Source organism: Cricetulus griseus, chromosome 2 (assembly GCF_003668045.3).
Source record: "Cricetulus griseus strain 17A/GY chromosome 2, alternate assembly CriGri-PICRH-1.0, whole genome shotgun sequence".
Lineage (NCBI taxonomy): Eukaryota > Metazoa > Chordata > Mammalia > Rodentia > Cricetidae > Cricetulus > Cricetulus griseus.
In genome coordinates, this window is record NC_048595.1 from 445,436,592 (window position 1) to 445,448,699 (window position 12,108).

The following is a 12,108-nucleotide window of genomic DNA, read 5'->3' on the forward strand; positions in this document are numbered from 1 at the left end:
ACATTATGCATCCAGTGAACATTAGGAATAATAATTGGCTAAATCAACATGTTATTTGGCTCAGAAGTAAATTTGTTGGCTCAAAACTGATGACTAACTAGTGTTAAGAATCTCACAAGCTGGCAGGTTGTGGCAGCGCACGCCTTTAATCCCATATCTGTTCCTCAGTTGTAGCCAGTGTGCTATTCAGGTGGGATGGATGGAAATGACAGTCTAAGCATGTGTAGGGCAGAGGGCATATGGGACCCTTTACTTTTGCTCTGTTGTGAACTTAAGATCAAAAGTGAAGTATGGGGATGGAGGCAGGCCTGGCTTTCCTGCTTCTTACTAATCTGTAGAATTGACCTCTTACTCTAATTATTGTCTGACTTGACTAGGTTATGGGACTTTTTTTTTTTTTTGACAGGGTTTCTCTGTGTAACAGCTCTGATTGTCCTGGAACTCACTCTGTAGGTCAGGCTGGCCTCGAACTTGGAGAGATCCGCCTGCCTCTGCCTCCTAACTGATGGGATTAAAGGCATGCGTCACCACTGTCTGGAAGGTTGTGAGATTCTTAATACTAGTTTATCATCAGTTTTGGAGTCAATGAGTTTATCTAATTGATAAACTAGATAATCTAGTTTAGATTAGATTACTAGATAATCTAATCTGTAAATTTATTGCCGACCAACCGAAACTGAAGTGTGTTTTGTTGAATTGTGTCGTGGTGCTCCATGTGAATTCTGAGTCTCAGGATCTTCCTCTTCTCTCTATATATTTGGAATATGCTTTGTATTGTGGGTCAAAGCATTATGATCAAGTTAGAGCACCATTTCCTAGTGGTCTAGGAGATATTAGCCAAGTTAATTTTGGTTTTCACTGTAAAAGTAAAGACACATGGGTAATTTTGGCATTTTTTATAGTCTTTTTTTTATTAGTTCAAATTAGGAACAAGCTTGTTTCACATGTCAATCCCTTCTCCCTCTCCCTCCCCTCCCCTTCACCCTCACCCCTCCTACCCTACCCCGACCTACCTCCCACCCCATCCATCCTCCACTCCCCAGGCAGGGTAGGGCCCTCAATGGGGGCTCCGCAAAGTCCATTACATCATCCTGGGCTGGGCCTAGGCCCTTCCCCGTGTGTCCAGGGAAAGAGTGTATCCCTTCATGTGGAATGGGCTCTCGAAGTCTCTTCTTACACCAGGAAAAATACTAATCCACCACCAGAGGCCTCCTAGAGTGCAGAGGCCTCCTCATTGACATCCATGTTCAGGGGTCTGGATCAGTCCTGTACTGGCCTCCCAGACAGCATCTGGGGTCGATGTGCTCCCCCTTGTTCAGGCCAGCTGTTTCTGTGGGTTTCTCCAACCTGGTACTGACCCCTTCGATCTTCATTCCTCCCTCTCTTCAACTAAGTTCCAGAGTTCAGTTCAGTGTACATCTGTGGATGTCTGCCTCTGCTTCCATCAGCCACTGGATGAGGGCTCTAGGATGGCATAAAACGTAGTCATCAATCTCATTTTAGGGGAAGGGAATTTAGGGTATCTTCTACACTATTGCCTAGATTTTCAGTTCCTGTCATCCTTGTAGATCTCTCGAAATCTCCTGAGTGCCAGATCTCTCCTCGGACCTATAATGGCTCCCTCTAATATGATATCTCTCATCCTGCTCTCCTCTATTCTTCCCCCAACTCAATATTTCTGCTCCTCCATTTCCTCCTCCCCCCTCCTCTTCTCCTGCTCTCATTCTGGCAGCTCCTTCTCCCCCACCCTCATGCTCCCAATTAGCTCAGGAGTTCCAGCCCCTTCCCATTCCTGGGGTCCATGCATTTATCCCCTAGAGTACTTCATGTTTCCTAATTTCTTTGGTGAAGAGGATTGTAGGCTGGTAATCCTTTGCTCTATGTCTAAAATTCATATATGAGTGAGTACATACCATGTTTGTCTTTTTGTTGGCATTTTCTTTCTATACTCTTATGGCTAATCACGTTCATTCCTTAACAAATGCACATATGGACGTAGGTGGTGCATACTTTTAATCCCAGCACTCTGGAGGCAGAGGCAGGAGGATCTCTGAATTCGAGGCCAGCCTGATCTACACAGTGAGTTCCAGGACAGGCTCCAAAACTACACACAGAAACTCTTTCTCAAAACCCCACAAATGCACATAGGTAGTAAATGTGGCTGAAAGGTCAAGGAACATCAGCAAATGGGGAGATGTAGTCGTTTTGAAAGAATAGTTCAATGGAGCAGTATGGAGCACATTGAACTGAGAGTAGCGGGGAAACTGACATTAGCAGTAATTTGTGTTAGAGGCATTTCCTATGCATAGAAATTAATAAAGTATACTATTACGATAAATCTTTCTGCCAAAAGCCACTGAGCCCCATTGCCATGTGTTAGCTTTACACCAGCTGCCCACCCGAGTTAGGACCCAAATTAATATATAGAAACTTGTATTAGGTTCAAATGCTGCTTGGCCAATGACTAGGCTTCTCATCTGTTAGCTCAGTCTTAATTATCATAAATCTTATATTTTATAAGATTTATCTTATTAAACACCTTCCATTGGCGTCCCTCCTTGCCAGTGGCTCATGTGACGCCGCTGGAGCAGGAACCAAGGGGAAAAAGACATTTCCTGTTTCTCCTTGCTTAAATATGAGTCTCCTTGCTATGTCATTTCCGGCCTGGATCATCACTTCTCTACTACGTTTCCCAGAATCCTCTTTGACTCCTAGTCCTATCTAACTTGCTGTCTCATTGGCCAAACAAGTACTTTATTCAATAAGATGAACATACACAGTACATTCCCCATCAATATACCAGTGGTTTGATGGGGGTATGAGAGCAGCAAAGATTTTATTCTTAAAAGATGCATGAGACACACAGGTTCACATTCATTCATGCATATGTCCTCTGTGTTCTAAAACCTAACTGACAAATAGCCCAAGCTTCCAGCTGACTGTAGTGTGTGTCATGTTTCCAAGATGATGGTGATAGCAAAAACCTTCTAATGACCAGTTTTAATTTCAAATGCTATTGGATCAGGCTTTACTTTGTGTTCTCATTTGTCTTTATATGTGTATAATTTACATATAAATTACTATTTTGACAAGGCTTTTAGGATTGTTTGATCCATTCTCAGGGTCAAAAGAAACTGGGCAAAAGCCTCTTCGTCTATGCCAGTAGCATTGTAAATAGGCCCATGGCTGGAAATGGAGGTGCCCTTGTCAGCTAAGTGATAACACAAAGTTGTATCCATCATGCTTAGCTGGCTTGAATATTGTTTTTTAGCTGATGACAGTGAACCCGACAAGGGGCGATGCTGGATAAATGCAATCGCTTGAATATTTGGGTGTCTATAACAACTGCTTTGATTTATCTGGGTTAGAATAATTCATCCTAGATTCAGAATTTGGGTGTGTACTTTATTTGTTCACTTCAGTAGATCCTAAAATGTGCATGGATGAGTTCAGCAAGACTCACTTCAGCCATTGGGACTCCCTGGATTGCTCTAGTATGTATAGTTCTTACAAAATTGACAGATATACAAATATAGAGCTAGCTCGAACCATATACTGAAATAGAAATTAGCACTGCAATTTTGGTCATTATAGCATTGAGAAATTGCTGTGTAGATATGTCAAAAAGCATACAGTCCTGTGAAAAATACAATGCTATACAATACAATTACTATGCTATTGCAACAATTATTAGACAGAAATAACTCCATTTATTGCTTTAAGTCAGTGAGAAAAATGAAAAAAGTCAGCATGATTGTGGGGCTAATGTATTACTTGCCAGTGAGCTTCAGAAACCAGTGAGTTATAGTTTCCTAAACCCTTTTTTTTTCTTTTTTAACCATTTGTCTCATTTTTACTGACTAGTGAATATCATCAAAAGAAAGCAATTGGAGCATAAGAAATAGAAAGTAAGTTGAATAAATAGCAAATGGAAAAATGTATTTCTACTTTATAGAATATGCAAACATGCTTTTATGGTTCATATCAAAATTATCAAACTTTTCAAAATTCCTAGACCTCTTATTTTAATTATACAATATGTATCTAAATACAATAAATTATATCAAGAAGAGTATATCTGCATTCAGTTAAGTGGCTCCAAGCCCCATCTGCTGGCCTTCTTGTATTAAAAAAACATTGAAAGCAAACAAATTCTTAGGAGAGGTTAAGACAGATGGCTCCTCCAGGTTTACTTTAATGTAATATAACAAGAAGCCAAGATTGAATTTCGCCTCAGGTGCTGGCTATAACATATTGAAAACCATTACTTTACTAGATCATCAGACATAGCAGTGACTGAAAATAGGGATATCCTGGTAGAACTTGTGGTGGAGTGCTACTAAGACAACATGGATAAGATTGTTAGTTGAGGATGCTATCCAGGTAAGGATTTCTAAGCGTGCCACCTGGAGGCTTGGTGAGGTAGCTAATCTTGGTTGTCAACTTGACTATATCTAAAGATAGCTAAAAGGACAAGCATCTGGGCACACCTGTGAGGAGTCTCTATTTTTTTTTTTTTACGGAAATAGATTTTTCATACAATATATTCTGATTAAGGTTCCTCATCCCCCAGTTCCTCCAAGATCCACCCGTCACCCTTTCCATCCTAATCTACACGTTTTAATCTCTCTTTAGAAAACAACAGGCACCCAAAGAATTACAATAAAATAAAAAACCCCAAAAAGATGAAAAATAAATCAGAATAGGACAAAACTAACAGATGAGAAAGACAAGCCAAAGGAAAATCAGAAGAAACACATGTAGACTCAGAGACATATATGTTCTTAGAACATGAAGCCATATTTTATATACATACATATGACTCGTAAGGTTAAAAAATAAAATAAAAATAAAATGATTAGACATTAAGAGACAAGGAACCTTCAAAGATGCCCTTAAGATATCTACTGCTGGACATGGGGCCTCCTGTTAAGAGTAGCCTGTATCCCCAGTGAGACTCCATTGGAAAAAACCTAAGTTTTCATTTGCGAGGAATTACTATTTGGAGATAGCTTCTGGACTAGGGTGGGTGCTTATGCCCACTTCTCTCAGTACTGGATCCCGTCTGGAGCAGACCCTATGCATGCTGCCATAATCTCTGTGAGTTCCTAAGTTCCTTGATCATGCTGTGTTTAGAAGACCTTGTTTCTTTTCCCCTCTGGCTTTTAAAATCTTTTGGGCTCCTCCACAAGGTTCACTGAGTCCAGAGGAAGGGGATTAATGATGGATGTGCTGGATCTCTGTCCACTGTGTGCAGTGTCAAGCTGTAGGTGGTCCTGGCTTCTATAAGTGAGCAAGTATGCTAAGAATAAGCAGCAAGCAGCAATCTGTGGTTCTGCCCTGACTTCTGTGAATGACGGAAGGCTAAATAAACCCTTGCCTCTCCGAGTTTCTTTTGGTCATGGGATTTTATCACATCAATAGAAACCCTAATTTTAAGACAAAGCAATAAAAATGATACTCTATAACCCTTTACAGAGTGATTCACCTCTGTAGACTCTCAGCTTTGAGAATAATTTTGCATTCTGATTATTTACATATAAATCAGCATGAAAATTAAAATGCCCCACCAAATTGAGAATATTTAATTTGATAGCACATGCAATCTTCTAAAAGTCTGAGGTGTGTCAAATGTTGGAATTTTAAAGCTCAAGTATTACATTTAAGGGCATTGACAGAAACAATTCATTCAGGTGCAAGGTCCTTAGCGAGACCTGCACAGACATTAAAGGCTCTAGTAACTGAGCTATCCATCTGTAGTTACCTGAAAGCTGTGATTTCTAATCTTTGGCTGCTGCTTGCTTTAGGGCTTTTGAACATTCACGTTTGTAACTTCCATTTCAACAACAGATTCCAATTCAGATTTTCCCCAGGGCGATCAAGCTGCTGGTTTGGGGTTCCACCTTGCTCTTCTGCATGCTTCCTGCTGCTTCTCTCCATTCTTCGCTCCCGTTCTGTGAAATAGTTATAGTGGAAACCATAGTTTTGTCGTGTTTTTGCATATTTACTGTGGGATAATAGAGAAGTAGCATGATACAGCAATGTTAAATTTATTTTAGGAAAATTATGAAATACTACCACGTCTGTCAGTGAAGGCTTCTATGCTTGTGATCTACTTGTAGTTGTTAACTTGGATGATCATGGTTTCTTTAGAGAGGAGGCTGAGAAGGCTACAGGTGGGAAGGCTCCCCATGGGCTGCTGTTGCTGTCTCTCCTGCAGGGGTCCTGCTATGGAGCTTCACGGTGCAGATTCTTTTGAGTATCTGGAAGACTCGGGTGGAAGTAAAGACTTAGTTGAGGCAGTTTGTAACGTGAAGTCAGGATTCCAAAGTGAAGGGCTAAGGATTGAAGAGAAGAGAGTGGAAGCCAGCCTGGAGTACATTGTGAGGATGGGGATGGCTTTCTAGCTCACTCTCGTCCATTAGTCTGTCAGGAAGATGGGATGGAGCATCTCTCCATGCAGTTCTGTCCTCTCCTCCCCGCTTCTTCTCGGGTTTGCTTTCAGGGAGGTTTCATGTGCTTCCCCAACGATGGAGAAGATTATAGGGTTTGCTAGAAACTGCAGGTGTCTAAACCGCCCACATTTGTTGGTTAAATAGGACATCACAATGGGCCTAATTCAGTCCTTCATATCTCACTGGAAAAGTCGTGGCTTTCTGACTGGGCTCATTGGGCACATTTTAGATTAAGGGTTGAGAGCAGTGGCCTTTAGTTTATTTCCACTGGAGTTTTTTTTTTTTTTTCCTGACGTGCAGGGTGGAGGAGGACTTTTACACTGTGGACACTGCATTGTATTTCTACCAAATAGGTTCTATATAAATTTATTTACTTCTGCATTTGGGGCGTCTCAAATGAACTTTTCTTCAGAAACCAAGAAAGAAGTGAAAGTCCGCAAGTGTGTCAATTAAGGTTGAGTTTTCCTAGGTGACAACTTCATCAGTGTCAGGCAGTTACTGATCCTCATTGTCACATCCCCTGACATCTACTCATGTCCTCGGAGGGATATGACTATACTCTGAGATGATGTTTGAAAAGGGCTTAGCACAGAGCCTGGCCCAGAGCTAATCCTGCAGTAATTGTGATGGGATGCCCTGAAAAATGAGAGGACAAAAGTACGAGGCCTGGGGAAACCTGAGGGCTACCGCATCAAGACACAGAGAAAGGGAACTACAAACTATACTATTAGGAGCTGCTCTTTGTCTGGGAGTTGCACTGAAAACAGGTGTCTAAGTTAGAGATATTGACAGAACTTAGGCTTCACAAAGTCAATGATCATAGTTTATAGATATTTATAATAATACTGCATCTTATTGCCTCCTCCAAATACTGGAATTGTTGTTAAGATTAAAATCTCTGCACATTTCTCTGGAAGGTGCTGTTTGTAGCTGGTGAAGGTAATTCCTCTGGTGTATGCCCTTGGCTACACAGTCAGCTTCTATAATAGTTAAATGATTTTGGCTTCAAGTCCCTATTTAGTATATTTGATTTCATTTCATGTCAGTTGCAATTTCTTCTTGCATATTCTACATATGCAAACTCCTTTGGACAAAATGGCTAAGGAAAGACATCAGTTTTGAATATTAAATGGGTTTAGATATGAATATTTAATAATGCTTTAAAATTTTTATATTTAAGTGTTCCCTTCGTTTTTTTTAGGTTTGTGGGCTGGCAGCTATAATTTGTATTTCCTAGGTTTCTTGTATTAACTAGAAAGTAAGTTTCCTTTATAAAGAAGTAATACACTATTAAATTTAAAGGAAACTATAAAATGTATAATTTTGAATTGGGGTAATGCATAAAAACTGATTTATAGAACATGTTTTTATTAAGTATAAAAATTTCCATATAATATATAATAAACTATTACTGTAGTTATGAAGGACTTTATAAATTTTAAAGACCTGGATTGCATTATCAACATACAGAAAGATAGGGAGTTATAGACCAACTTCTCATGTGGCATGCTTTGGTATATACTTCTGTGTCCACTACATGTATGTATTTTATTTGTACATGTAACTATAATATTTCATTAAACATCAACATATGCCATTGGGATTAACTAACTTACCCATACGTGTAAAAAGAAATATGTAAAAAGAAATAATGTTATGAAAATAATTCAATATAGCATTGATAGTATGTGGTAAAGAAGTTTGAACCTTGATGAGCAATAATTATGAAATGCATCTGTAAATAAGACATTAAATTTGAAAAACACCTCTAATATTTTTAGATAATGTTATTATAGACATTCAGGCTAAATTAACAGTTTCTTTATCTGCTTCTTATCAAGCTGGTTTACCCTGTGTGTGGAATTTACTCTATGTATATATGAAATCTCTGAAAATTTTAATATGTCGGTCAGGGAGAGGTTTTACGCTGGAACATCATAAGTACTTATTCATTATGAGATCATTTATCAAGTACTTTCTGCATTAGGGCTTGAGTGATTGCTGGGGATGTGGAGGCAAAAGCTGCCATCTGCCATGCAAGATTTCAGAGTATAGTGGGATGTAGTTAAGGAAGGAGCCTGATTATTGAACTGTAGGAGCCAAAATCTGTGGAGAGGGATGTGTGATTCTCAGATACACACAAGGATGAGGCAGGCCCTCAAGAATTACTTCCCCAAAGAAGCACTAGTGTAATGTGTGTGATTCAGCATGGTCTAGTTCAGGGGATACATGACTTCCCTGTGGGGTGTTATCAAGGGACAGGTTGTAAAGTTTAGAAAAATAGGTAAGTAAATCATGCCACTTGTGGCAGATGCAAGGGCATTGTTAGGAGACCCTCACTGGGTATCCACTACAGCAGCTAAGTTGTCTCCATCATGGCCAAGTGATGGATAGTCTGTAGATCTTGCTTCTACTTGAATACATTTCCCTGCTGTGGAGGAGGAGGGGAAATCTCACTGCCGATTGGCTCCCTTGCCTTACCAGGTTTAGTGGCCTGGCTCCAAGTGCCAAAACCCACTCAGGCTCATTTTCCCTTCTAGACAGAATGAAAGAGGCTCAGTCTCTTGTTACAAATGCTTGTTTGGCTCTTCCCAGATAGGTTTTATGACAAAAATGTACCAGTGTCAAGCTTTTGTAGGGCATCCTCTTCAGCCTCAAAGGACTTTTCTTCAGTCAGCAAAAGCCTACATCTTACAAATCAAAAGCTATACATTAAAAATTCTTGTTTTGATTATGGATTCATAAGCCTATTGGTGTAAGCTTCTGATAGGAACCAACCAAAGCTAGAAAGAAAGAGAAACAGCTCTACAAAATTCCATCATTGCTATCTTATGAAAGCAATTTCTGTGCATGATTCATAATACAAAAATATTTCTATGTCTTAGGATGGAACTATAGAAATCTTCTGTTCTCCCTCCTATTCCCAAATTGATTTTGGTAGAAGAAACCCAATCTTTCAGATATTTCTGTTGGTATTAACCTCTAGGTTTCAAAATACTCTGCTTTTCAGTTTCACACACTGTGATAGGCAGATTAATTGTCTCCAAATACATCTACTTTCTTGTGTTTAGAACCCATGAATTGTTTTTGCTGCATGATAATTAATAGATGAAATACAGCTCCCAATGAGCTGTTCTTAATATAAAGAGGCGAGCCTAAGTTGTCTATTCATGGGTTGTTGAGCATTCATGAGCTTCCTTCAAACCCAGAAGAATCAGAATCAAAATAATGGCCAAAAGACTCACAGGTCCCAGTAGCTAAGGACTGGTGGCATCCCAGAATCTGGAGAAAGCTAGAGCATGGCATGGTCCTGTTGTGTATCTTAGGCTGTTCAGTGAGACACATTTGCTTTTCTGATCCCCAGAACCATAAGATACTCAGTTTACTGTTATACTGTCTTCATGCTTCACAAGCATTTGGCTGGGTTCAGAAATCTATGCTGGAAAATGCATTTTATGTAATTTTGAATGCATTTGCCTGGCATCTTCTAATTCATGACGTGAATGCTGGCAGGGAGTTATTAACTTGGTCCAGGGAACCTGCCTTTTACTGTAAGTAAATTTCATTTTATGATTTGTTTGATAATGTATTGTCTGACTTTTATAATCTGTGTGTCTGGAAATAATTTTGTTCAGATGTTTAAAGTCCTCAAGTGACCCAATTTATTTACCTCCAGTCTTTAGTATTGTTTTTTTTTTTTTGTTTTGTTTTGTTTTGCTTTGCTATCTTGGAGATTTCAACTTTTATATTAGATTTTGTTGTCAACCATTTCTTTTAATTTTTCTCCAAGTTTAATCTTAATGATCCTTTATTTTGAAAAGACCTTTATTGAGGTGTTTATTTGATACATGTTCTATATGCCAAGACCCCTCCCCTCCTTGTCGTATGGGCAAGATTCTTCTCTCTCTCTGAAGATACAGACCATAGGTTCTACAATTGCCTCTGGATTTTTAAATTATCTTAGCTTCCTTCTTTGTGAGGTTTCTCTAGAGGAACAGAACATTATAAGTACAGGTTACAAAGGGGATTTGTTCTCTCTCCCCCTGTTCCTGCTCTCTGTCCCCTCTCTCTGTTTCCCTGCTCTGTCTCTCTATGGCGACCGGCCATGGCGGTCAGCCATTACCCTGTTCCTCCTCTTAGTCTCCCCATTCTGCCGGTCCTTATAATAAACTTATAGTCAATATGTCTGTCTCAATATTTCTCTTTTCTTCTTTTTAAACAAAAGAATAACATTTTGGCGCCCAACGTGGAAAGGCTCTGCCCTTATACCTTCTGCGACCTGCTGGCGGGCGCATGTTAGGCTAAGGGTAACCTTACAATCCACTTCCATCTCCGCTTTTCCTGGCACTCCCTCCTGCCTGCAACAGCCTGAGATGCCGGAACTCAACTTGCGGCTTTTCCAACTAAGTATTTCTGGAACTCACTGATCTGCCTATTCGCTACAATCCGGTAAGAAACCCAAACCGTTCCTATGGGGCAGACCCAGCGCTGTTCAATCTGGGTCCATTTTCCGGTTTCGGGCCGGGTGCTCTCAGACAGGGCAATCTGTACATTTTTCGGCCTTGCCCATGGGAAATACATTTTTACGGGATCTTTCGGTTATTGGCAGCGAGTAGGTAAATGAGCGGAGTTCTGCCTCCCAGTGGGAACTTTCTTTCACCTGGGAATGTCCCTCATTGTTCTGTTTGTTCTTTCTCTGACTGGTTCTTCTTGGTTGGCAATGTCTACTTGAGAAAACTTTTCTGGCAATTGAAAATGTGCTTACAGGGGTCGCCATCGGCCACGTGTGCTAACCTGGGGGCCGCCATCTTGGTCATAATCAGGTGACCTAGCTTAGGCCTACCCCCTCAGTTCAATGACTTCCACCGGCAAGCACTGCCACCTGACATCTTGCTTTTTATTTCTTTCACTTGTTGGGTGCATTTCCTAAAGGTCAGGCATGGGATCCCGCTCCAGGAGCGGTGCTTTTTTGCTTTTTTCAGTTCGGACTGCTGGGTCCTTTTTCAGTTTCGGGACAGCTGTGTCCCCTTCGGGGCCAGGCCCCTGGCAACTCCCACGGGCAGACGTGCATCCGTAGAGGAGCTTTTTGCCGAATTTCCACTTGCCTCACCCATGGGAAATGCATAGAGGAACCTTTCTGGTTTCATCCAACAAACAGGTAAACGGACAAAATTGGCTTAAGGTTGCCGCCGTTTTGGTCATGTGACCTACCTGTAGGCACGCACAGCTCCAGCGGCCTATCGAGAAAACCTGTCTGCCGGATTTTTGATTTCTGCCAGATCTTTTTGCTTATTTTTGTCTTTTTCTTCTTATTTTATTTTTTGTCTTTTTCTTCTTTCACTGGCTCTGTTGTTCAGGGCTTGTTTACTAAATACTGTGCCTTTCCAGGGCCCTCTGTTTAAGTCTACCCTGTCTCTTTAAATCTCCTGTCTGTTTGCTACAATGTACGGATCAGAGATTACATCCTAGTTCCCCTTTACTGTTATCCAGTCCTGCTTGTCTCTGTACCTGTAATTTAACTTTATACTTATCTAGCTTATATACAATTTAAATTAAACTATACTAAGTCTTATATTTCTAAATTGCTATATATCTTTAAATGATGGTAAACATTTAAGGTCATAAAGGTATAATTTAACTATACTTAAAATAT

At 40.2% G+C, this 12,108-nt stretch overlaps 1 long non-coding RNA gene across 1 annotated transcript; it reads right to left on the reverse strand.

Moving 5' to 3' along the window:
* Window positions 1-1,406: 1,406 nt before the first annotated feature.
* Window positions 1,407-11,446, reverse strand: LOC107978675. The gene is made up of 3 exons (XR_003481622.2): window positions 6,079-11,446; window positions 5,765-5,954; window positions 1,407-1,464 (listed from the first exon to the last, which is right to left on the reverse strand). It is a non-coding gene; the product is annotated as an uncharacterized LOC107978675 (long non-coding RNA).
* Between the last annotated feature and the right edge of the window lie 662 nt (window positions 11,447-12,108).